The 26,025-nt window shown below is 36.4% G+C and overlaps 1 protein-coding gene across 2 annotated transcripts in view; it reads left to right on the top strand.

The window, feature by feature from the left end:
* Positions 1 to 26,025, top strand: part of LOC128857892 (furin-like protease 2) — a 239,035-nt gene that overhangs the window by 144,751 nt on the left and 68,259 nt on the right. The gene's annotated exons all lie outside the window — the stretch shown is intronic.

Genomic DNA, 26,025 nt, shown 5'->3' with positions numbered 1-26,025 from the left:
GAATTTCGTACGTGTTTTTGTGCAAGAAGAATTCCGCAAACACTGCTCGCATGTGTGAATTTCTTAACCCTTTTAAAAAACTTTGGCCTCTCAGATATGTTCGACTTATCAGAAAAACCAGTAAAGAAACACAAACAAGTTAGATTTTTAAATTGTTGAAAACTATTGGATACAATAAAGGGGGAAAAACATGTGGTAAACTTATTAAAAATTGGAAAGTTCCCAGAAAAAATTTGATTTAATCGAAACATTGCCATAAAATAAACATTTCAGTTTGCACAATAAATGTAATGTTGAATAACTTCAAGTACGTCATTTCCTCCCGAAAAAAAATGTTTGTGCGGATTTTTGAAATGATCCTGTAAATAATAAAACAAATCAGCAGGCAGTATGTTGGGGGAAAACTCGTCAGCTGATACATTTACTTAGACTATAAATGTTTCCGACTAGCTCCTACGTTACACCTTCAGGGCATCAGCTGACACATATTCCACCTACATATAGCCAGCTGGCTTATTTATTTATTAAAAACAATACATAAACTATCATCTGATAAATTTTCGTTTGGGAGGAAATCACTGAAAAAATACATATTTTTTCCATATTTGTGTGACCAGCTGACGTATAATCCACCACTTTATAATTAGCTGACAATTTTATTTCTTCAAAATATTAGTCTAACTTTAATTTGATCAATTTTTTAATTCGGAGTAAATGACTAAAATTATTTTTTTTTTTACGTGCGTGTGCGGGTACCACTGCTTAACCCACCCTCGGCGACGCAGCTGACGTTTACAACGCTCCATAATGCAACTATCTGAGGTATTTTACGAATTATCGACTGAGAGGAAATAACTGACAAAAATTAGCACCTGGCGCACGGACTATTACTTCCCATTGACTTTGAAGTTATTTCCACCGCTGCTCAAAGGAAAGCAGGTAAAAAGAAGGTTGGCCTCTGCAAAAAATCTTTCAAGGGACATGCTTGCATTTTTATGTAGTTAATACCGCATTTCTCTGAACTTCGTACAGATTTCTCTTCAGTTTGCGGGTCGTGCAATGAATATTTGCAATGAAAAAAAAAATTTTTTTCTAAATTGTTTTTTACTTTAGAAAAAGAAACGTGATGCATACTGTCCTCAAAAAAATTATGAAAATCATAAAATATTATAAATTTTCTTGGGTTGAAAAAGTACCCAGAATATGTCCACAAACCAAAATGTATTCCTCTCAAACGAAATCTCCATAGTAACCAATGCACTCAATACATCTTTCAATATTTTTTCAATCATCGAAGCATCACAGCACAATTTTGGAATAGCCCCCTTCAGCTGCTGCTGTGAATTCTTCTATATCACCTCATTCGTCTGAAAAAAAACACTTTCCTCGACGTAGTAACTTGAGACGTGACAGCTGTAAAAGATGACACGGTGACATATCAGGTGAATAGGTATTAACATTCTTTTATAGTCATATTATACTTCTTATTCATTGGCCACAGCACGTGAAACAAGAGGAATGACCAAGATTAATCGAGAACGTAAATTTTTGGTGTTCGAATTAGTTTGAAAAGCCAATTTCAATGATTATTGTTTCGATTTAGGTTCTCAAGCTCTTAAAAAAGCACCACTCGCTCAGAGCGGCTAATGCATATTTTCCAAACTTTGTGGTCTATCTACTTTCCTGTAACTACTATAGCTATGTCATCTGCATATGCCACTAGCTTTGGCGCCCCTCCTTCAAATGTGCCTCTGCATGCATATTTGGTGACGCTCGCATTGTTCCACTCCGCTCTTATCTTTCTGCTAGCTAATAGCTGCCCTATCCATAGATAAACCGCGAGTTCCACATTAAGTGGCTCTATGCTATTTAAAATAGCATCTTTTGTCACGTTGTTAAAGGTCCCTGATATATCTAGAAATACTCCTAGAACATAGCATACTTAGAGAACCTTATCCCTCTTATAGCTCCCGCTTGTTATTAATTGGATTAAAGTCGATTGAATGCAGACGGTCAAGAAAGTCAAGGAAGTTTAATTTAATTCATGGTGACATTGCGTTTCTTTTGCATCGCGTTAACTTTCTTATTCCGGCACGAACTTTACGGAGCTCTTACGTTTATAAATTAAATATTGTAAATAAAAATTAAATAAACACTAACGGTTACTTTTTTGTTAGTGTTTGAGTTCTCTAAAGGTTTTATAGAAAAAAATCTTTGTGTGTAATTTTTTTAGATTAAATGGCGCTTTACTTTTCAATCTTTTTTCATATTGCACCGATCATCTGGTAAAAAAATATTTTGTATTTTTTCACATGTCACTCAATAATGGCAAAATCTGAGTAATCGGGCAAATATCAGTGTACACTTAATAAAAAATTCAATTTATTTAGCTCAGTTCTCATTTTAGAAATTATTTGACTCTACTTTAATTCGGCAGTAAAAAAATTACTGTAAATTAAAAAAAATGTTAAATTATTACCTAACTTTGTTTTCAAAGTTGATATTGCCTTTAAATTGCGTTATTGAAACGATTCCATTCGCGTATGGAGTTAGTCAAAATGACTTCTGAAATAAATTGCATTATAAATTATATTAAAAATTTTTCATTTAATGGTATTAGCCCTTGAAATTCAAGAAATTTATTAAAAAATATATGAAACTACGTTGATACAAAGCGCATTGACGCTTAAATTTAAGGCACTCGCCTCATTTGAAATGGTGTTGTTTGGGTGTTTCCTTAAAAGCGTATAAAACAAAAACTAAGAAAGGTTTTTCAGCTTTATGTGCAGTATTTTATTTCTGGATCTATAACTAAAAAATAAAAATTTTGTTTTGGCCGTACGAGGTTTGTTCGAAAAGTTGTCGGCCTTTAAAAAATGGTCTTTCAAAATCAGGTGTGTCGCTGGCGACACGGATTTTGGGACTCACAGGTGTCTGAAATTAGAAAGACAAAAATATTCCTGTTCAATATGAATGTCATTATCGTATGAACTACGATCTTTAAAAAAAGAAAACAAAAATTTGACAAAATGGCGCGCGTTCAAAGAGGAAACCCAGTATTTTGACACTTTTTTTGACTTTGAAGGTCCGAAAAAATACTAAAATTTTATTTTTCCAAATGATCTTAATTCACACAATAATGAGATCAATTTTACGTAATTTAAATTTTATTTCATCAAACTCGGTTCAGTAGAACCGGCTATGTCTGTGTCCTTTGTACATATGAAGATAATTTTTTGAAGACTGACAACTTTTTAATCGAACCTCGTATGACCAAAAAAAATTTTTGTATTTTAGCAATAGATCAAAAAATAAAGCACTGCAAGCAAAACTAACAAACCTTTCTTCGTTTTCGTTTTACACGCTTTTAAAGAAACACCCAAAAAGCACCATTTCAACTGAGGAGTGAATCGTGTGGAATCAAAAAGTGGAGTGAATCGATTTGTGCCCTGAATGGCTCGCATAACTATGAATATAAAAAATTAATTTAAAAATTTATTCACCTGACTTATTGCGGTATTTACTGATAGAAAAAAGTAAATTTTTCCAGCAAACCTTTGAAGCCCAAAAAATGTGATCGAAATTTTCAAGCGCAACTTTGTATGTGAAATCTCACATTTTCAGTACAAATCATAATTAAAGCGACGCATTTCCGTTTTTATGGTTGTATGTATGAATTTAGAGGCATACAATGTTTTCGTTTTCAATAACTCATCGATTAATAACGCAACTGCATTTTATTGGAAATTGCAATTTATGATAACGCAACCGGCCACTATGCGACACTAATAACTTGAAAATGAAAAAGTAAGAAAAAAACCCAAAAATGTTGCAAATATTTCATAGTGAAAAACAGCATTTTAAATTAACCACCAATATGGTAGCAAAAAATAGGTTGTTGCTAAAAAAAGGTCCGATGTAGCCAAAAAATAAAGCGCTTAATTGCCATGGCTGATGCGCTTGGGCAGATCAGAGAGCAACAACGGCTGATGCGCAAATTTAAACAAAAAGAGAAGCCTCTACGTATAAATATGGAAATAACTGTCAGCTAGAATTTTCACGCAGGATGCGCGTGATATGCAGGCCAGAACGAAAAATGAAAAAAAAAAATTCAAACATAATTTGTGCTGCAGTTCAAAAATACTTTTATACATTTTTAAATCACTTTTTTTTTACTTTCTTACTTGCGGGCTAGTTTTCAATTTTTTGCGTGCTTTTACACACCGCAAGAGTAAAGTTTTTTATAGCAACAACAAAACCGTATGAAATTAAATTCAGCTATAATTTACTGCTACTGTCAGAACGTAAAAAAGGGGGCTACATTTTTAGGCGCACACTAAAGCTGTCACAATTTTATATTGAGCGAAAGTTGCACAACAAAATATAAAGAAATTTTTTATATATACATTTTTTTTAAATATTATGTATATGGTAGGTGATTATAGCTATGTATGTATGTACATGTTCCAATTACTTTTGACCTCATCGAAACACACATACAAATTACGTGAAAGGGCTTTGTCTGCGTGATCTTTCTTTTTTTTTGCCATTTTCCCTTTGCAGCAACATTGCAACCGTCGTTAGTCATACGTATTAAGCAACTAACAGCAACTTATTGGAGTTGGAATTGAAAAAGAGTTGCAAGCGATCGAGATGAATGCAGGTTCAACGAGCAGCAGGACAAAGTTCACAAAGATCTGTAGTGCCAAAGATGATGATGATGAATAGCAAATTATTTGGCTGCCTCACATTGACTATAGAGCCAATCTGTAGTTAGGCCAATCTTAATGTATGGAATACTTGTACTCGTATGGTAGCCATCAGCTCAAAAGGCGAGTGACGCCAAAATCATGAGTAAGATCCAAAGAACAGCCTTTTTATGCATCTCTGGCGCTTTAAGGACTACCCCAAACAAAGCGCTGGAAGTGCTAATCAACTTACCTGCACTGAATTTGGTAAGGAAACACGTGGCCGGCGCTTCGGCACTCAGACTTAAAAGTATGGCGCTATGGAAAGACCGGTGGTTGGACCACGCTTCTATTTTGAACTCTCTGAATAGTCACAAACAAGAAATAGACTATTCTATTCGTAGACTCACCTACGAAAGGCTCTTCAAGACGAGAATATCGTCAAGAAGGGAGTGGCAGACACCAAGGCCATGAAGAAGGGGGGAAATAAAATTTTTATACAGATATTCCAAGCTAGACGATAAGGTGGGCTATGAAGTATTTTTGAAGAAATTAGGACTATAACTTATCCGTCCGACCATCAGGCTACTGCAGTGTTTAACAGGCCGAGGTTCTAGCTATGAAAGAAGTGGCTGCATATCTAAATACGCACGCCGTAACAAAAACAACTATAAATATATTCTCGGATTGCCAGGCGGCCATCTAATCAATGAATTCGGCTATACTCTGACCGAAAGTTGCACAGAAATGCCGGGCAGCCCTAAATGATATTAGTGTCATATTCAAGGTCAGCATTAGTTGGGTTCCGGGGCATAGAGATATTGAGGGAAACTGTAAAGCTGATAAGCTAGCCAGAAAAGGTACTGCTCTTCAACTGCTCAGTGATAAAGGTACCATTGGAATACCCATGAGCACGAGTAAATTAATAATAAAAAACAACATTATCTAAGATGCCAATAGGTCATAGCCGCAAATATACAAGAAAAGAACAAAGGAATTGCTTAGTCTCTCAAGTGATGATATCTCGAAGGTCGTGGCTTGTTTAACCGGTCACTGGCTATTTGGCAGACATTCCTCGAGACTAGGAGTTTTATTCCATGAATATTGCAGAAGTTGCAGAGATGAGGAAGAGGAAGAAACAGTGCTCAACTTCCTTCCTTTGCAATTGTTAGCTAAAACCAGAGCAGGTTGTCTAGGTAAATACTTTTTGAAGTGAAAACTTCTTTAGAATCGTTGGGAGTGATTTGAGACTCGATGAAACGAAAAAGCGACACTACGAAGCATTATATGTTGATATACGTATATGTGTGCGGCTGCGTACTGCTGAGCCACGCTAGTATAGTGATTATTGTAGTATGTATACTACACTGCCTATTACTTGCTTTGGTGTTTAGTTCAAGTGTCATACGTATGTATGTTTGTATGTATGCTAGTACGTATGTGTGCGCGCCTGCGTATTACGGAGCCACGGTGAGCGAGAAAGCATTATGTATACCTATACTACACTACCTAATACTTGCTTAGACCAAGTGTCCTACGAATGTTTGTGTGTATGTTAGTACGTCTGTGTAATATACGCGTTACGACGCTCATAATAGCAACCGCGTGTGCTGTATTGCGTCCGTATTTTTATATTCGTAAATATTTTCATTTTTAAATATTTACCGCAATTATGCCGAAAAATAATGCAGAAAAGTGTCGTGAATATCGACAGAAAAAAAAATAAAGTATACACCAGAAGTATCGCGGATACTTAGAAAAGACTACGATAAAGTTCCAATGATTTTAAGTGGCGATTTTAACGTAAATTTTGCATTGGACACAGCGGTTCCTTTAATTGACTTTCTCAATACAACATTCAATTTAAAAATGTGTAACAATCGCACTGAATCGACAACACGATCAAAAGCAACAATTGACGCGGTATTTCAAAGATATGTTGACAACATCGAAACCAAGGCATTTGTATCATATTCTAGCTATCATAAGCCACTCGTATCATTTGTTGAAATTAAAAACATTGAGGATGAATAATAATAAAATGAAGAAAATAAAATATGAACTTTATAGCAATATTATAATGAACCTATAATTATCCCGCTCCTAATGCTGCATTCGTCTCATTCTCTCTCAGTTTATTTTACGGAAGGTTTCACTTCTATCGCGTCTAACCGTTAGGCTGGTATTTTTTTCTAGTTCTCTTACAGAGCTGTCTGGCGTGAGGTTGGGGTCAATTCTAAATACGTTTCATAAGCGCCACGAGAGGGTTCCACGTAGGAAGGTAAATGGGGTTTCCGTACAGCACAGTGGTGTCACAACGGACCTATAAGTCTAAGTAAGTTGGTCGTGCAGGCCGACTAGCAGCATAACCTAACCTAACCTACTGATAAATTCAATATTTTTGTATATTTTTCTTTTGTATCTATTTTTTGGTTTTTATTTTCGGTTTTTGTTCGGGACTCCTCCCTAGCCAGTTTGATTCGCGGATGGCCCCCTGATTCTATGCCAACTTTGAGTCATCACACGAGTGTTGAACCCACCCCAACAGGGACGGCCGCTCGTGTGATGTCAAGGCTTCCCTATCCACCACCTGGGACGCGCCTGATGCGAGATCAGGCAACTCCACACGGGGAGTAAAAACCTTGGAATTGCTCAGGAAAAGTTAGCGGATTTTTTTTTTTTTTTATATATAGAATTTTAATATTGGACTTACATATATGGTTTTTTTTTTACAAAAGTTATGTAGGCACTAACCTAAAATGGCTCAAATGCGAGGAGCGCGCCACCTACCAGGCACCGCAGGTATTTGCGCGAAGCGTGGAATGAAATAATTAAGGCTTTTAGCAACGGCAAATCCAGTTGAGTTTTGCTTCGTATTGCCACCGAAGTTGAATTGCGCGTGACAGCAATGTGCGAATTTGCTTGACTCCTCGTTGGTACTCGTTAAAATATTGAATTGTTTTTAATTTACCTTCCACGCATATTTTTCTCTCAATTTGCTACAAAATTTTTGTCACATTTTATGTTCAAGCAATTTTCCAGTTCACGCTAAACGAAAAAAATAATAAGCCAATGTCACTTACATTTGTCTGTCTGCCTTTCTGTCTGCTCACTCCATTTTTTTTGTTTGTTGTTTTGTTGTAATCTCATTTTATTTTGTGTCGCGTCAAGCTCGAATAGACACATGTAATTGTAGTTCATGCATGTGTGTGTGTGTGTGTGTGTGTGTGTGTGTGTGTGTGTATATTCGCATATAAATGGAAGGCACTTTCTTCTGCACACTTTTGTTTGCTGCTCTTTTTTCTTTCCTACCAATCTTTTCTCTTCCTTTTTTACTCCATATATTCAGTTCTTTTTTATTTGCTGCTTTTGTTTTTGTTGTGCTTATATGTAGCATTTTCAGCTTCAGTGATTCAGTGCTTCACTGCCTCAATGCCACCATACTACCGTTCATTGCACGCTTATTGCCTCCGAACACGAATCGCATTCAACGTAAATTGAATTGAATAAAAAGCATTCAATCTATTTCCAATTGAAAATTGAATATCAGATATCCTACCGCATCACATGCATACTCGTACATACCTATTTGTATATTTATGTACAATATATAAATATTTAAAATTCCCATTGTTCGAGCTTTCAGTGCAATAGTTGCCCATTAGGAATAAAGTGGGCACTCGATTTTGGCGAGCGAGTGCACTTAGCGTTGAATTCCACTCTCTTATTTACGCATCACCATAGCGCTAAGCATTTTCTGGGCTCCTTCACCACTACATTAATATCTGTATGAGCTTGTGGAGTAATTAAATTAGCTACAAATTGCTTTTTATCTGAAAAATTGCCCTTTTGTGCATTACAACTCGCTCGTGCGTCTTACAACTTTTTTTTTTTAGATTAGCGTTGCTGAGCAAGCAAAAGAGGAGAAAGAAATTCACTATTAGATTCAATACCCCAAAAAATATGGTTATTTTTATTGAACTATGCTACAAATTTCAGAAACACTAATAATTTCAGAACTACAAAGAATTAAATCGAGTTTGAAAGCTGCAAAAATCTAAGCTATGAGACCCAAAAAGAAGCTGTCCATTTAGTTCATGTAATGAGGGTATTCAGAAACGAGTTTTGAAAAATTAATCAACTCAGTTTTGTGAAGGATAGCGGAATATATACAATTTTACAAATAAAAAAAATTGTCGGTATCAAGAAATAAATTTTCATTAAAAAATTTCATTACATTGAATATTTTGAGAATTCCAATGAGGGAATTTTTTTTGTTGTTGCTCAGTGTTATAGGATTAAAAATGTTCTACAAAAATTCATAAATGAGGCCTTTTAATAAAACTTAATTTTTGCTAAAGCCAATATAAAAAATTAAAGCGCTTTGAAAAATTTCTGTTTTTCACATATTTTTCTGGTCCGGCCCTGAACATCCACAAAATTTGTAGAATTCGGAAAAAATATAAAAATCTTTAAACTTCTTGTAAAACAGTCACATAGATATCGAACGAAAAGAAAGGGCATCTGTAGATGGAAACAATGCTTACTTTAAATTTTCGTAGAAGAAAAAAGGACTCAAAGGGCAAAAGTAAATATCATTCCTGGTTAACCTTTGAGAAAAGGGCAAATTGTATTTCGTACAAAATTTACGTGCAGCCTCTGAGTGAAACATATGAGAAGAAGTTTAAAGAGTTAGGTTAGGTAGCGCTGACTGTTCTATAAAAAGATCTCACAAATACCTCTAGGGTCCATTGCGTTATCTACTATACTATAATTGGCGCGTACACTTCTGTTAGGTGTTTGGCCGAGCTCCTCCTCCTATTTGTGGTGTGCGTCTTGATGTTGTTCCACAAATGGAGGGACCTACAGTTTCAAGCCGACTCCGAACGGCAGATATTTTTATGAGGAGCTTTTTCATGGCAGAAATACACTCGGAGGTTTGCCATTGCCTGCCGAGGGGCGACCGCTATTAGAAAAATGTTTTTATTAATTTTGCTTTCACCGAGATTCGAACCAACGACCTCTCAGTGAATTCCGAATGGTAATCACGCACCAACCCATTCGGCTACGGCGGCCGCCGTTATCACTGCGTTATCACTGCTATGCATTTGGAGTCGAAGAAATTATTTCAGGTAGTTCTTAATGCACGTCATTGTCAGTTTAGCCTTTTGTTAGCAATATCCCTGAAGGATGAAAAAAGTGCTTATCTTAGGCTCTACAAAAAAGTTGAGTGTTCCCATATCGACTACGTTTCCCGAGCTATTTTCTCATTTAGTTTCGGAAAGCAGAGTGATGGGTATTTGTCTCAAGAAACGAATACCTGCCTTAGGGAGCTCATTGGCTCTCGCATTTCTTTGTATTCATTTGTGTTCTGATATCCAATAAATAGTGATCTGCTCATTTCCGCTGAGTTCATATATTTTGGACCTGTATTGTTGAACACATTCGCAGTTAGTCCTAGGAGTCATATTTGCTTTAATAGTCGCTTGACTATCAATGAAAATGTTAGCCCGAGTATTATGCGGGGTTACATCCAGAGCCAATTCAGCTGCTTTTGTTGCGGCACAGATTTCCGCTTGAAATATATTACAGTAATTAGTGAGTATGTAAAACTTTTGGTGATCAAATTGCGAGTAAAAGATAGCCGCCCCTACTCCTTCTGCCATTTTGGATCTATCTGTACAGAAATTGTATGAATGGCATGCGGATTCTATACCTTGACACCATCCATTTTGCTCTATAACGACGCTAGGGTTTTTGCCAAATTTACCTTCTGGAATTACGTAGTCTGACCTTCCGTTTCAATACGGAGTGTTGCTGTGACCTGAAAACCTCTGCGAGTATTGTGCTGACAATCAAAGAGTTTAAAAGGTTCACCGATACTAGGTAAATTTCCCCAAAGCACCCATGCTTACATTTTTTAATCGGTGTTTACAAAAACTGCGCATAACTGCTTTACAAAAAAAATCTTGTTTTAATTTTTTTTTCTATGTGCTTTCAATTATGGTGCACTAGATTTGAAAAATATTACTTTTCCGTGTATTGATTATAAGTAGAGTATGACTGAATATCGATTTTGAATATAACCGAAGTCGAATCGAACATTTACAATTGGACATATGGAGACTTTTGCATTGCTAGCGACTACCTTCTATCGGCATAGAACTGACCTGTACTGAACATTTACTGAAATATGTATTACTTAGCAGTTTCACTTCATGAAAGAGCCGAAGGGTTTTTCTTTAACAAAAATGAGTGATTCGATACCAGTAATCAAAAATTTTCACAAATAAAATAATACAAAAATTTAAAATATTGCAAATAACAATAAAGTAATAAAATTTTATACATTTAAAAAAAAATAGTTCGAACAAAGTTCAGTTTTTTCTTTTTCTTTGTCGAAGACGAAGCAGGCGCTTACGCCAGGACAGAAGTTTGGTCGCTCTTTAATTTATGATAAATTATTCCAAGCTAGTTTCTTCTAGTTCTTAAGAAAAAACCAAATGCCACTAGCCAGTTCAGCTAAATACAAAACTTGCATAGTGAGTCACAGTCGTCCTCAGTTAGAAAAAAGATCTCACTTTGCAAGAGGATACACAAATTTCGTTGGAAAATGTGGTGCGCGTTAGGGATATTTGATTTTTGATTTACGATTTTTTTTTTGTGTGGTATGTTCCTAAACATTTCTTCACTTTTGACTCAATTTTTTGGAACATTCCACAAATATCCATTGGTTGTTGGCACTTAAAACAAATCTTGTTTTGATTATTTTTTTTCCTATGTGCTTTCAATTATGATGCACTAGATTTGCACTGTTTATTGAATATAATTAGAGTATGACCGACTATCGATTTATGGGACCGACCATAACCGAAGTCAAAGCGAACATTTTCAAAGGCTTTACATTTATCATTGAGGTCACTAGTTGAACACTTTTTATGTGCCTCAATCAGCAGCAGAAGTGCTTGACATTTTACCGTTGAAATTTAAGATTATGCTTATTAGAGGATTGTAAAATTGAATATTTGATAAGCAAAGTGAGTTTGAAATATCGGTCACGCCTTTTAAAAGCGATATTTTTTAATGGCATAGAAATCAACTTATTGATTTAGATTTCAAAACCATAAGGGAGAATATCAGCTTGTCAGCATTTCAGCCCTTCAGATTACTCTGATTACTTTTTCCTTGGTTTTTGTGTGATAAAGATTTTAATTTTGAAGGCGACGCTACTTCAGCAGAAAGGTACGGATATTTCTCACGAAACGCTGTTTCTCTCTCAATTCATAACGGCAATTTGTCTTAAGTAAGTTGCTACTCCTACTTTCATCGAGTAATGAGAGCCAGATTGGATGCCATTAAATATATCAGTGTTGCAGTACCCTTGATACAGCGGAGTAAGTCAATTAGGCGGCCGCCGTAGCCGAATGAGTTAGAATGTCTAGATATTTTACTGCTGGTAATGTTGTGATGCTGTGATTGCCAACTTGATGTATAGCTACCACTTCCACTTTTTTCCGGCTCGATATGAGAACGGACTCTATTTTTTGCTCGGCGAGTTGAAGGCCGTTTTGCACCAGCCATGAATTAACGGACGCTATTGACTGATTAGCTTTTTTGCATATATCGCCTAGTCTCTTAGCCGTAATAACTACTACAAACTACAAACCCGATAACCCGATGGCACCATTGTGTATATTGAGGCGCTTAACACCATCGTACATGATGTTCTAGAGCAGTGGTCCAAGCACAGAATCTTATTCTTTCCAGTACTTTACCTACCAAGTCGAGTAGGCAAAGCGGTCTGAAGCTAGACGGTTCTATGGGAGGCTTGCGGGGTTTGGGCAGTAGAACCAGTCTTTGTCGCTTTCATATCGATGGGAACGTTCCCTTCACGAGGTATGTATTAAATAAGTGTACGAAGTTCGAACATCGAACAGCTGGGCTAAGGCCAGTTTAGGTACCGGGTTAGACACCCCGTCTGGACCAGGAGACTTATTATTTTCGAGTCTATTCACAGCTTGAAGAACTTTGTCTGCTGAGATTCTTGGAAACTGGTGTGGGGTTGGTCTCGAGGTTAAAGAAACTAACTTCCTTTGTTTGGGGAAAAGTGTGTTTACCACTTCATTCAAGAAGATCGGTCATATTGGTATGGATTCTTTAGCGGACTTCAGCTTCTTGGTCCCCACCTTGTAGGCTGTTGTTTTCAGCATTATCGCAAAGCTCATGGAAGTTTCTACGCTTTATTGCTGTCTTGAGTTGATAACGCGCAGCTTTGCACGTTTCTCTGGCTTCTAGCCTGTGTGTCCACGTCAATTCCTGTGAAAGCTGTTTCATAAATTTGAATCTACTGTCAGATGTTTGCGTTTGATTATGTGAACTTGGCCCAAAAGGTCACCGTAGGCTTTGAAGTGATCTGATTTTTTTCGAACCAATTTCGATTTCTCGTTTACAGTTATGATCTCGAGGAAGCATAACCTTTTTCACCCTCAGGATGTCTAACGTCAATTTGTGGGAAAGGGACAAACGTATTTAGTTATCAGGCCCGTAGTTCCCAGAACATAACTGATAGTTTTTAATATCAGATTTCACAACATCGCCATTCTCTTCCAAGATAACTTCTTATACGACAGTTTCTCCTCAAGGCATTTGAAAAACTTTTCAACGCTTTTATTAATTGTAAAAAAGAATTTGAAAAAATTGATAAAATTATTCAAGTAAAATTTGACATTTCCAGTGAAAAAAAAAACATATTTTCTTTTAATATTTTTGGAGGAAGAGAAAAAAGCAAACTAATTGGGGTTGGCTTTAAAATGCAAACTTTATATACATCGAGACAATACAAGATTTTCTCCGAATATTCCTTCCAAGTCTGCAAAGTAGGGTTTCAAGACTTATCTGGGTGCCGGATGAGTCAGAGCTGTGAGGTGGTTTCACCCCAATGTAAGAGAAGTGGCATCCCCTTGATGGCATGTGGTCTTCTACAGGGAATGTTAGCCTCACGTCAATTCCACAAACGCGGGGCAAACACACAGAGTTGTTATGTCGCGAACTCCTTCTGGCCACGTGTGAATCGAAAGCGCTCATGGGAGCTTTAAGGTAAGCAAAGACCCAACTATCGAGTTCTGCGGGTTCTCTTACCAGACATTGGCCGTGAGGTATGCACTACTGTAGGCAAAAATTAAGGTGAATTTATTTGTCAAACTTCGCGGGATTAAAATTTCGCTCTAGTTATTTTTTTCATGAATTGGCAGCACTGTTAATAACATCTGGGCCAACTTTCATGTGAATATCATTATCAGTAATATATCTACGCTTGTTTACCAAACGACCAAGAGTGCATTTTTCGATTTTTACAATGTCTGATTTGATTGAGCAGAGAAGTGCCATAAAATTTTGTTTGCGGAATGAAATTTCGGCTGCGGAAACATTTAGCATGTTGCAGAAGGCATTTGGTGATTCGACCATGTCGCAGAAAAATGTTTATAAGTGGTACAAAGACTTAAAAGAGGGTCGAGAACGTGTTGATTACTTGGAGCGCTCCGGACGACCATCGACGTCAACAGATGACCAACACGTCAATAAAGTGAAGGAGTTAGTGCTCAAAAATCGTCGGTTGACTGTTAAAGACCTTACTGATATGATCGGAATATCAGAAGGATCTGTGAAAACCATTTTGGAAGACCATTTGGGCCTGCGAAAAGTCAAATCTCGTTTGGTACCGAAAACTCTCAATTTCTTCGAAAAAAGTCTGCGCGTTGATGTGTGTAAAACAATGCTTTCAGACTATCAGGACAAGCTTAAATGCATCATTACGGGAGAGGAGACTTGTATTTATGCTTACGACCCTGAAACAACCGACCAATCAAGCGAATATCGTGCTAAAGGCGAGGCCAGATCGAAAATAGCACGTCAAAGTCGTTCAAAAATAAAGGTCATGATGACAGTTTTTTTCGATTTTCGTGGTGTGGTGCACTATGAATTCCTTCCACCTGGCCAAACTGTTAATAAGGAATATTATTTGAGCGTTGTGCGTCGTTTACGTGAAGCAATTCGTTTCAAAACACCAAAATTATGGGCCAACAACTCTTGGTTTTTGCATCACGATAATGCACCGTCTCACACTGCACTCGTTCTTCGTGACCATTTCGCCAAAAATTTCACGCATATCGTTCCGCAACCACCGTATTCGCCTGATTTGGCTCCGTGTGACTTCTGGATATTCCCAAAGCTCAAGAGATCACTCCGGGGAACGCGTTTCGAGTCGATTGAGGAGATAAAAGCGGATTGAGGATAATAAAGGTTTTTCATTTTACAACCAAATTCACCTTACTTTTTGCCCACAGTGGTATGCTGTGAGACTCGCCATTAACTGCCATTCCTTCTATCGCGTGGCTGCAATTTATGGTCCTTAACTTTCATTCATTTCTTCAATTTACGCTTCTTAGCTTTCACTCATTTGTTATGTCCTGCAGTTCTAGATATGAGCCACCTGATGCATTTTTTCAGCAGCTTGAAGCGAACTCTAATATCGTTCTGGCTTCAGCCTTCCATCAGCATAGATTACACTACACTATGAAATGAATGGCAAATCTAAAGCTAACAGTCGGCGTTTATTTTTAGTTTCACCAGTAACTAAATCAACCAAATTCCTATGATTTTCCATCTCCCGTTTCAACCGAAGTAATTTATATTTATTAAAAGTTAAAGGTTCCGTTATAAGAAAACTCAAAGTAATAGAAAAGTTATAAAAAACCGTATTTCCATAACAGCCAGTCACACTTTCATTTCCCATATTCTCGTCCTAATTTCTCAACGGGGTTCAACTGATTTTTTTTTCAAACACATTTATTCATGTATGCTTTGCATATTTTTCTTTTTTTATGTCGCCCAAACGATATTGTTGCTATTGAAATGTGTGTAGCATTAGCAATTCTATGTAAAAGCTTTCTGTGTGTGTGTGTGTGTGTGTTTTTTTTTTTAGGTATGTAAATATCCCAGCTGGCGTTTGTAAAAGGATATGCTCTTCCTGCCGAAGTCCTTCGGCCTGCTTACCTGCCCATAGAAGGCCTATAAACATGTCGTCGTTTATGGTGCTTCTTACTAAAATTCCTGAGAAGCTCAATTCGAAGTTCTTTGTTGCCACAGCTTATATTTTTTTTCTTATGGCTTCCGCCCTTTTTTATTTCGCTACAAAATTCTTGTAAAGAGATGTTTAAGTCAGCTTTGATATTCAATCAGAAACACTTAACATTTCACGAGAATTTGTCATAATTTATTTAACAACTTTTCTTCACAAATTCGAAAAAGTTGTAATATATATGAATATTTTTGCGAAAAATTAGCAGATTATGGGTAAAATTTAATTCCTTTGACAAGCTTTTTCTTAGCATACTTCCGTTTTTTTATTGACCCCATTATTTCCTGCTGCTGTTAATTAACATTTACAATATTTGAAAACTTATTTTGAAACAATAATAATTTAAACTTAATACTAAAAAAAATAAATATAAACTCCCAAAAATATTTTATGATTAACTCGTGTGGATGCATCCAGTGAGGCGAACGCCAACAAACATAAAAGCTCAAGAGACTATTTCGAGTGTGGGGCTTTTCTTTTAAGCCTAATAGGATGACTGTCTTCTTTCATTAGAAAAGATGCCCAAGTATTTGGGTGGAAGAATCTTTTTTATAGCAGATTGCTGAGTTTTTTATTTCAACTTTAAACGGCGGTATTTTGAGATCACTGTATGGATTTGGGCATTGTATTTTTTTTTTTTTGGTTGCCGGTGAGGTTGGGTTAAAAATGCCTTCGCACCATATAGTAACCGTCGTTACTACGTGTGTGGTGATTCCACTAAAAATATCCCTCTTCTTCTTATGGATTTTTCCCTCCATCCCCGGACTGCTTCCGCATTGCTTCGAGGTGGAGGGCCAAGACGGCGTCCTAAAAAGGACACTTACTTACTCACCCTGCGTCCAGGGTCGCCTATACTCAATGCTCTTCAGCACAACTTTCCATTCAACGCTTCTTTTTTCGGATAATATCCTCCACGAAATTTGCGACGGCATTCCATTTTTCTTCACCTGTCATTATTTTCTCGATAATTTCTTCAGGTGTAAATACACCAATAGCTCGTTGCAGACCTGTTCTCTCTACGTTCCACCTCTCGCATTTAAAGTAGATGTGGTCCGCATAATCATACTCAGTATCTCCATACAGGTATGCAGTTTGGTAGGCTCACTTTTGCCATTCGCCACAAATACTTGCAAAAGCACCCGCGCCCGGACAAAAACTGTGTGAGGCAATAGTTGAACTTCATCGTGCTTTCTTTCTACCCACTTTTTTAGATCGGGTATTAGTCTCGCTGCCCATCTACAGTACCGTTCAGAGTTTCATCTTGCCTGCCAAAGTGTGAGCGCTTGAACTCTAATATCGGAGAAGCGTGGTACTGGGATTCCTGTGGTTTTTGCCTCCCATCTCCGTTTAAGCTCTTGTGCTAGAATATCTATAGGGATGGTTCCGCTGATAACTAACACCGCTGCTTCAGATACTGTTCTGTATGACGAAGCCACTCTGAGAGCACAGGTGCGTTGCACAGATTGCAGAATTTTCCGCCGGCATTGCACCTTAAGCGAATCTGCCCATATTTTGCATCCGTATAAGAGAATCGAGTTCGTCGTGTCCATTAAAAGTTTGCGCTTGTTCTGCGTTGGACCTCCAAGGTTTGCCATGAGCTTACTTAACATTCCGCTTACTTTGGCAGCTCTTGTGGCAGCATGGTTTATATGCGCCCAGTAGGTTAGCCTTGTGTATAATTGCACTCCTAGGTATTAGACCACTCTTTTTGTCGATAAAGTAGCATCGCGTACTTGTATATCTACTTTTAATGGGGTACGTCTGTTCATTAGAAGGATTAGCTATGTTTTCTCTGTGGCCAGCTTTAATCCATGGTCCTCTAGCCATATCTGAACTCGGATCATCACCTGATTTAACTTCCTTTTGACTTCGTCAGTGTTTCGGGCGATTATTACAGCTGCAATGTCTTCTGCGTATCCCACTAAATGCACATCCTCAGGCATCTCTATTCGGAGGATTTCATCGTGGCTTATATTCCAAAGTTCATGTCCGAGTATTGATCCTTGCGCCGCACCTGCTGTTATTTGTTTAGTCTTACACCCTTCTCGCGTTTCGTATAAGAGCACGCGATTGCTTAGATAGCTACAAATAATCTTGAATCAATTATTCTGGATCTTGAATTTTACCTTTAAGGCTTCAATTACGTCGTCCCAGCTTAAACTGTTGAAAGCATTTCTAATATCCAGTGTGGCTAGTAATACTAAGCGTTTGGAGTACCAATTATCTGCCTGGACATGTTCTACGCTAACTATTACATCTTCGATGGCTCCTAAGGTAGATCTGCCACTTCTAAAACCATGCTGCCTGTCAGACAGACCGCCACTGTTCTCTATGGCTTCGCTAAGCCTATGCTTTATCAGTTTCTCAAAGCATTTTCCTGCGCTATCCTGCATACATAGCGGTCTATAAGTGGACGCTAACGTTGCGTCTCCCTTTCACTTACTGATTAGTACTAGTTTTTGTTTCTTTCATATTTCTGGAAAAATTCCTTCTTTTAGACATGCATTGTACATGTTTAGCAGCAAAAGAGGAGCAATGGTTAGCCCAAACAAAGGAGATATACCATCAGCAATTTACTATCACCCTGAGCACTTTAGACTAAAATCTTTGTGTTATTTCGATATTTGAGTTGGCTACAATACCCCATAGCTGGATACTGAATGTCCAAATGGGCTTGCGAATGGCCTTATACAAGAATTTTTTTTTATGTAACAACAATTTGTATTTTTTGTTCAGTAAGCAGTAAAGAGAAGTAAATTTTAAACTCAAAGTTTTTCTTTTGGTGAAGATGTGAGTTTTTCAAATGAGTTTTGAGTCCATATAAATGCCTAAATACTTAGATTCGTTGGATTGTGGGATCTCGATGCCATTGAGTTTTACAGGAATATAGTATTCATGTCAGGTTGTAAATTTTACCTGAACCGATTTAGTCTCAATCGCTTTAAGTCGCGATCGAGACATTTTTGCAATTTTAGAGATGCTTTCTTCGCATATATATTTGCAGCTAAGGCAGCTGTATCATCGGCAAATGTTCCGATTAAGGCCCTTAATGAGTGAATAAGTGGTATAATATGAGTTCCTAGACCGGACCTGGAGGCACACCATAACTTATTTTGTGAATATTGATTTCTTCATTGCCTTGTTTGATGAAAAAGTGTCTATAGGCAAGATACGAATTTATTAGATTGTTGAAATTTATTGGAAAAGATTTTTTTACTTTGTAAGGTAGGCCACTGTGCCATAACCTGTCAAACGCTTGAGAGATGTTGGGAGAAGCTCCTGTGCAAAATTTTTTACTCTCGAACGCGTTTTTCATTTATTTGACGAGGCGTGCACTTACTCAATGGTGGATTTACTCGATGGTGCTGTGCTGCTTACGGAAACCAAATTTATGTTTGGGAATCAGCTGACCTTTCGCAGTAGTTACGGGGAATAGTGTGTGAAGAAATATGATTTCCATTAGTTAGGAGATAATCGGGAGTAAACTTATTGGGCGGTATAATTTGGCATTATTTGAGTTCTTCCCTAGTTTTAAAATGATTATTTTTTGCGCAACCTTCCACTGTGATGTGGCAAATCATTTCTGCAAAATTACATGGAAAATCGCGTGTGAAATATTATAGCTTCTTCTGGTAATTCTCTTAAGGGTTTTGCTGTTATTAAGTTGTAATTTTTTGGGTTTTACGTGGGGTATAGTAGTTTTTATTTGTTTTTTGGGTACTTCCTTACGGGGTAAACACTTTGGTGAGTGAAGAAACTGAGGGTAAAGAAACTTGTAGTTAAGGAGGGAGACTGCTTTAGAGGCTGGAAAAAATCGATTTTTTCGTGTTTTTTTTTTTTTTTTTTTGGAAGGAAAGAAATATTCGATTGAAACAAAACTTTCAGGTTTTATTGTTATATATTTCAACAGTCTTCTCAAATTTTTTCATTAAAATATATGTCATGTTGTGCCTGGTACAAGCATTGTGCCGAGGCGCCTCGAGTGTGCATGTGTCGTGCGGTGGGAAAGATGCAGGTCGCAATTTTCATCTAAAACCAAAAATCCAAAAAAAAGTTTTATTTTAGTCCAGTATAGCTTCTAGTTAAACCAAGAAAATTAAACAAAAAGTGAGAAATTCAACAATTTTTCGCTAATAAAAAAAAAATCATTTTTTTGGAAAAACAAATTCACTTTAAAAAACTGGGAAATGGCACTTTGAGCGATCCGGCCGCTCGTATACCTGCTCGATGCTTGCTCACAATGTCTTCTGTAACTCCGAAAATATTTTGAATTTTCTTCTGAAATTTTGAGTACACATTCTTGGATAGTTTGGGAAGACATTTATGCAAAACAAAAAAATCGATTTTTTGAAGCCTCTAAAGCAGGCTCCCCCCTTCAGTATTTGGGGGTGTTGGGAACAAAAATTTGAGCAAGATTTTCAGCAAATCTGTTCGCTTTCTCAGCGTTCGTTTTCGCCCATGCTCCATTTGAATTGATAATGCAAGGGTTTGTTCTTACTTAAATTTATTAAAAAACCAATACAACAAAACTACTCAAGACGCAGTTCTAGTATATTTGGTAGGAAAGAGTGTCAGGAATAGAAAGGTGTGTTCATATAAAACAGAAGAGAGGCTTTTGAAGGCTTGCGGTAGGTCAAGGCAAGAACTAAATGTCTAAACCAGTGTTTCCCAACGTGGGGCCCACGCCCCACAGGGGGGCAATTTGATAGTGAAGGGGGGCAATTTTAAAATGGACTCGACACGACTTTAACCCTTTCGCTTTGGGTTATTTAAATGCAATGCTAAATATCGGTGACAAATTTAACAAAAAAGGCAAATTCTGAAAAAAATGCTATAAATAATTATTAGGTATAATTTCGTTTGACGTTACCAAAATATCAACTGGGTAATTAGAGTCGTCAAGTAAACTTCGTCGGGGATTCACCGTGGAGTGCGCCACCTGTCGCGGGGAACCCCGGACGTTTTAAAACTCGCTAAACAACGGCGTTGTTCGCACCTAATTGGCCCAACTCAACTTCTGTAGTGTTTCACATCATTCAGTTGGTATTAATTTGAAATAAGTATCCGTCAAGTAATCGTTGATTTAACAAATATATTTAGATATATTGTAGCAGTTACGCTTATATCGTATTACTCACATGCATACATAACTCATGACTGCGCAATGCGCATCATAACACGATCAGTAATATAGTCGACATCGTTCGCTCAAGATACACAACCAGTTTTCAATATATAAAAGTATTTAAGTTGTTATATTCTAAATAAAATTATATAATTATTATTTAGTTATTGTTATTTTAACACCCACCAACAACAATATTGTATAGATATAATTGGTAAGTATTTGATTTTATTTATATTTATTTTAATTTTAGAAGCATTTAACTTTCCAGAAATTTTTGTCAAGTGAAAAAAATATCGGTAATCGTATTATATACATTTAAATAAATATGTTTCTTTGCGTCATACGTTTACTCTGTCATATTGAATTAATTTTAACACATATTTTATTACAATATATTGTTTTTTAATTGATTTTTTTTAGCCCATAATAAAATGAGTGGAACAAACAAGAAAAAAACTCGTCAATATTCGGAGGAATATTTAAAATTTGGGTTCATAGTATGAACTTCATACCCGCTGTTCACGATGAGCGGATGCCGTTTTGTCTTTTATGCCAGCAATGCTTGGCCAACGAATCAATGAAACGAGGTCGTCTTGAGGCGCATTTGAAGGCGAAACATAGTGCTCATATAAATTCAGATTTGAGTTACTTTAAAACTTTAAAAGAAAAGTTTGAAAAAAGAACAACATTACAGTCTCTATTTACTGCTCGTTCTTTAACAAATAATCGTCTTTCTGAGGCTAGTTATCAAATTTCTTTATTAATCGCTAAAACTGGAAAAAATCACACTATAGGAGAGAATTTGATAAAATCGTTAATATCAGCATTTCTTAAAACGGTTCTGGAAAAAGATGACAAAGATGTAAAAGCTATGCCACTCAGTAACAATACTGTTAGCAGAAGAATAGACGAAATGAGTGAAGATATTGAAAAACAACTTGTTGAAAAGCTGAAAACAAGAAATTTCTCAGTACAAATGGATGAATCAACTTTGAGAGACAGTGAGGCAGTATTGATAACCTATGTAAGATATATTGATGAAGGGCATTTTACTGAAGAAATGTTGTTCTGTAAAAAATTAGAAAGCACCACTACCTCCAAAGATATATATAATAAGTTAAAAAACTACTTAGATGTCAATGATATACCAATGAAAAATATAACATCTTGTGCTGCAGATGGCGCCCCTAATATGATGGGCAAGAAAAATGGCTGCTTAAAATTGATGAAAGATGCGAATCCAGAAATGATTATTGTACATTGTGTTATTCATAAGGAAAACTTGGTAGCTAAAAATATCTCGCCTGTTCTAAATGAAGTACTACATACAGTAATAAAGTGTGTTAATGCTATTAAAGCTAGTGCCAAATGTGAACGTCTTTTCAAGTTATTTTGTGAACAACAAAATGAAGACCATGTGAAACTTTTACTTCATACTGAAGTAAGATGGCTATACAAAAGCAACTGCTTGAAAAGATTTATGCAACTGTTTGACACTCTTAGTGATTTTTTAAGCGACAAACCTGAAATGAAGTATCTGTTAACAATCGATGGTAAAGCCTTTTGTAAGTTATTTAGCCAATATCTTTGAAAAACTAAGTACAGTACTATCTCAATAATCCGGACACGCGGTAGTCCGGTCACATCTATAATCCGGACAACTGCATAATTCGGACAGTTTAACATTTTTTACTCTATAATCCGGACATTTTTCAAATTTGCTTCGCAATATGTACATACATATGTATTTTAATTTTTAGTTTGCTTTGTGATTTTTTCGTAAAATAGCGGTACTTTAACAACAATATATGTATACGAAATGCAACAGCATAAATCACGCGTTGTATTTATTCTTTAGTGACAAACTGAATTGAGTGGACATTACTATTATGAGCAGTGGAAAATTTAATAAAAGGGCTCATAAAACCCTTACTCTTCAGAAAAAATGTGAAATTTTAGATCTCCTTGATTAAGGAAAATCATTAAGATGGTTTGAAACAGAATTTGGTGTCAACAAATCTACTGTTTTTGAAATAAAAGAAACGTGATGCCATTAGAAAATTCGCGACCAAATGTGAAATGAAATAGTACATACTAAATAAAAAAAATGTTTGATTATGTACAGATGTACATATTATTATGTAAGTATGATATTAAAAAATATTGAAAAAAATTTTATAAAACTATTTATGTACATACATATATCTGAATTGCGTTATGTTCATTTCAAAAAACAACGTTTAGTTGAAAAACAAAAATCATCTATAATCCGGGCACCCCCATAATCCGGACGACCCCTAACATTAAGGGTGTCCGGATTATCGAGATAGTACTGTATATTAAATAAGCAACTTCAAGGACCAAATAAAACACTTGTCGATGCAAAAACAAAGATATTTGGTTTCATTACCAATATAGAGTTATATCAGAAACACATTAACAACAAAAACTTTGAACAATTTCATTGGCTCCAAAAATGTGAAGTAACTCATACCGCTTTACTTGTTATTGTCAATCATTTGAATATTCTATCCGCTGATTTAAAAGAAAGATTTTCTGATTTAAAACAAATTGATTTCCCAACATGGATGATGCAGCCAATATTAGTGGATTTGTCTGATATATCAAATATACAGTATCAAGAAGAACTCGCAGAATTGCAAAATGATGAATCCGTAAAAACTTTATTTAATATAAAAGGAGCAATGCCATGGCTTTGTGAAGAAACTGAAACTAAATACCCAAATGCAACCAAATGTGCAAGAAAACTTTTAGTACCGTTTCCATCTTCATATTTAGCTGAATGTGGATTTAGTGCTGTAAATGATTTACTGATAAAAAAAAAGAAATCGACTTGATATAACACAACGTGGAGACTTGAGATTAAAGCTACATAAGTAAATTGGAACCTAATATAAAATCTCTGTGCAGCAAGCATCAAGCACAAGGATCGCACTAAATGAATATAAAAAAATCAATATTAAAATTATTTTGAATTTCAGTTTTTCATTATATGTTTTGAAATTTTACTTACGATGTTTTGATAAAAATTTCATAGTGATTCCTTCCTAAAACTTATCATTTATATTTCTTAAGGGAACAAAACAATTTTTAAAGGTTAAAAATTATGTATGGGGGCATACAAATTTTAGAAATGTTAAGGTGGGGCATGGCCTAAAAAAGGTTGGGAAACACTAGTCTAAACTAAATCCATTATTGATATGAAAAATCACGACGAGACACTTAATTTCATCAGAACCCACTATAGGTTTGCAATCCAGCACAACAGACCACATCAAAGGTCGCAGTACATTATGGCCCAATAATAATAATATGAATAAGTACTCCTAGAAGCGGTTTCCGATGCTACTATTGCCAACTGAGATATTCTCACCATTTTGCTATACATTTTCGTGTGTATGAGTGCAAGTATGGCAGTGTTTTCTGTGTATGTAGAAATAAATATAATAAATACCAACGCCTGGAAATATTCGTGCACCATGCGGGGCATTGCCTGAAATTCACTCCACTCAGCTCCATTACATGCATACATGCATACACACACATGCAGGAATGGCGTTTGCAAAAAAGAGTGGAAATAAAAATGCCCAAACTGAGCTGTGAGAGAAAAATGTACACACACACAATGAAATAATGCATTTCGCTTCTAGGTGTGCGAGTATTTTTGGTAAAGGCCTTTGAAACCTGCACACACAAAAAAAGATGGAGGAAAAATAAAATATATGCAAAAAATAGTAGCGTAGGAATTCAGATATAAAATGCCTATATTTATGTATTTGTATAAAAATATAAAGGGTGGTTACGTTCTAAGGGCCGGTGTTGATTTTGAACTAAATACAATTTTTTTAGGAAACTATTATCATTTCTCTTTACTGTGATAATACTGGTATAGCTCAATTACGCATGGAACAAAATATAGGCCAAATAGCTGCCGCGGCCTCGGCGGCACACCTCCATCCGATGGTCCAAATTTTCGATGACGCTGAGGCATAATTGAGGTTTTATGCTGTTAATAATGTGCCGAATTATCTCATCCTTTAGCTCTTGAATTGTTGCTGGCTTATCGATGTACACCTTTTCTTTCAAATAACCCCAAAGAAAGAAGTCTAACGGTGTCAAATCACATGATCTTGGCGGCCAATTGATATCGCCGCGACGTGAGATTATTCGGCCATGAAATTTTTCGCGCAAAAGAGCCAAGGGACACCGTCCTGTTGAAACCACATATCGTCCACATGCATATCTACCAATTCGAACCATAAAAAGTTCGTTATCATCTCACGATAGCGAACTCCATTCACAGTAACTGCCTGACCGGCCTCATTTTGGAAAAAATACGGCCCAATGATGCCGCCGGCCCCTAAACCGCGCCAACCAGTCACTCTTTGTGGGTACATTGGTTTTTCGGCAATCACTCTTGGATTATCATTCGCCCAAATGCGGCAATTCTGCTTATTGACGAATCCACTGAGGTGAAAATGTGCCTTATCACTGAAGATGATTTTCTTCGAAAATTGGTCATTTACTGTTGCCATTTCCTGCCCGATTTCATAGTAAGCCTGAATAACTTTAACGCGTATCTTTCCAGAGTTCAAATTGAGTTAGTCTGAAATTGAAAAATGTCAAATGAAATGCAAAAAAGAACTTGACGTTTAGGTGCGGTTCACATTCAATATCGGCCCTTAAAATTTAACCACCCTTTATATATTTTATTTAAATATAAATTTCCGCATACGAAAAACCAGCTGCTGCGACAGGTTTGTGGTACAAATGAAGTAGTTAACTTTAAAGCGCAGCAAAAAATGAAAAAAATTAAAACTAAAACTTGCAAGCACACATAAAGCCGCCGCTATTGTATGTATAAATGCATAGAAGTGTGCGCATCTCTCTCTGTGAGTGTGTGTGTGCATGTGTGAAAAAATAACTGAGTAACAGTTTCATTCGACAGAGACCAGATAGCAACTCTATCCAATCACACAATCACTACCCTTGCAGTGAGTGGAATTTGTTACAATAAAAATTTGCATACTTTTGGGTGCCTTCACCTGAAG

The sequence above is a fragment of the Anastrepha ludens genome, chromosome 3 (assembly GCF_028408465.1).
Source record: "Anastrepha ludens isolate Willacy chromosome 3, idAnaLude1.1, whole genome shotgun sequence".
Lineage (NCBI taxonomy): Eukaryota > Metazoa > Arthropoda > Insecta > Diptera > Tephritidae > Anastrepha > Anastrepha ludens.
This window is presented reverse-complemented; position numbering and strand designations above follow the sequence as displayed.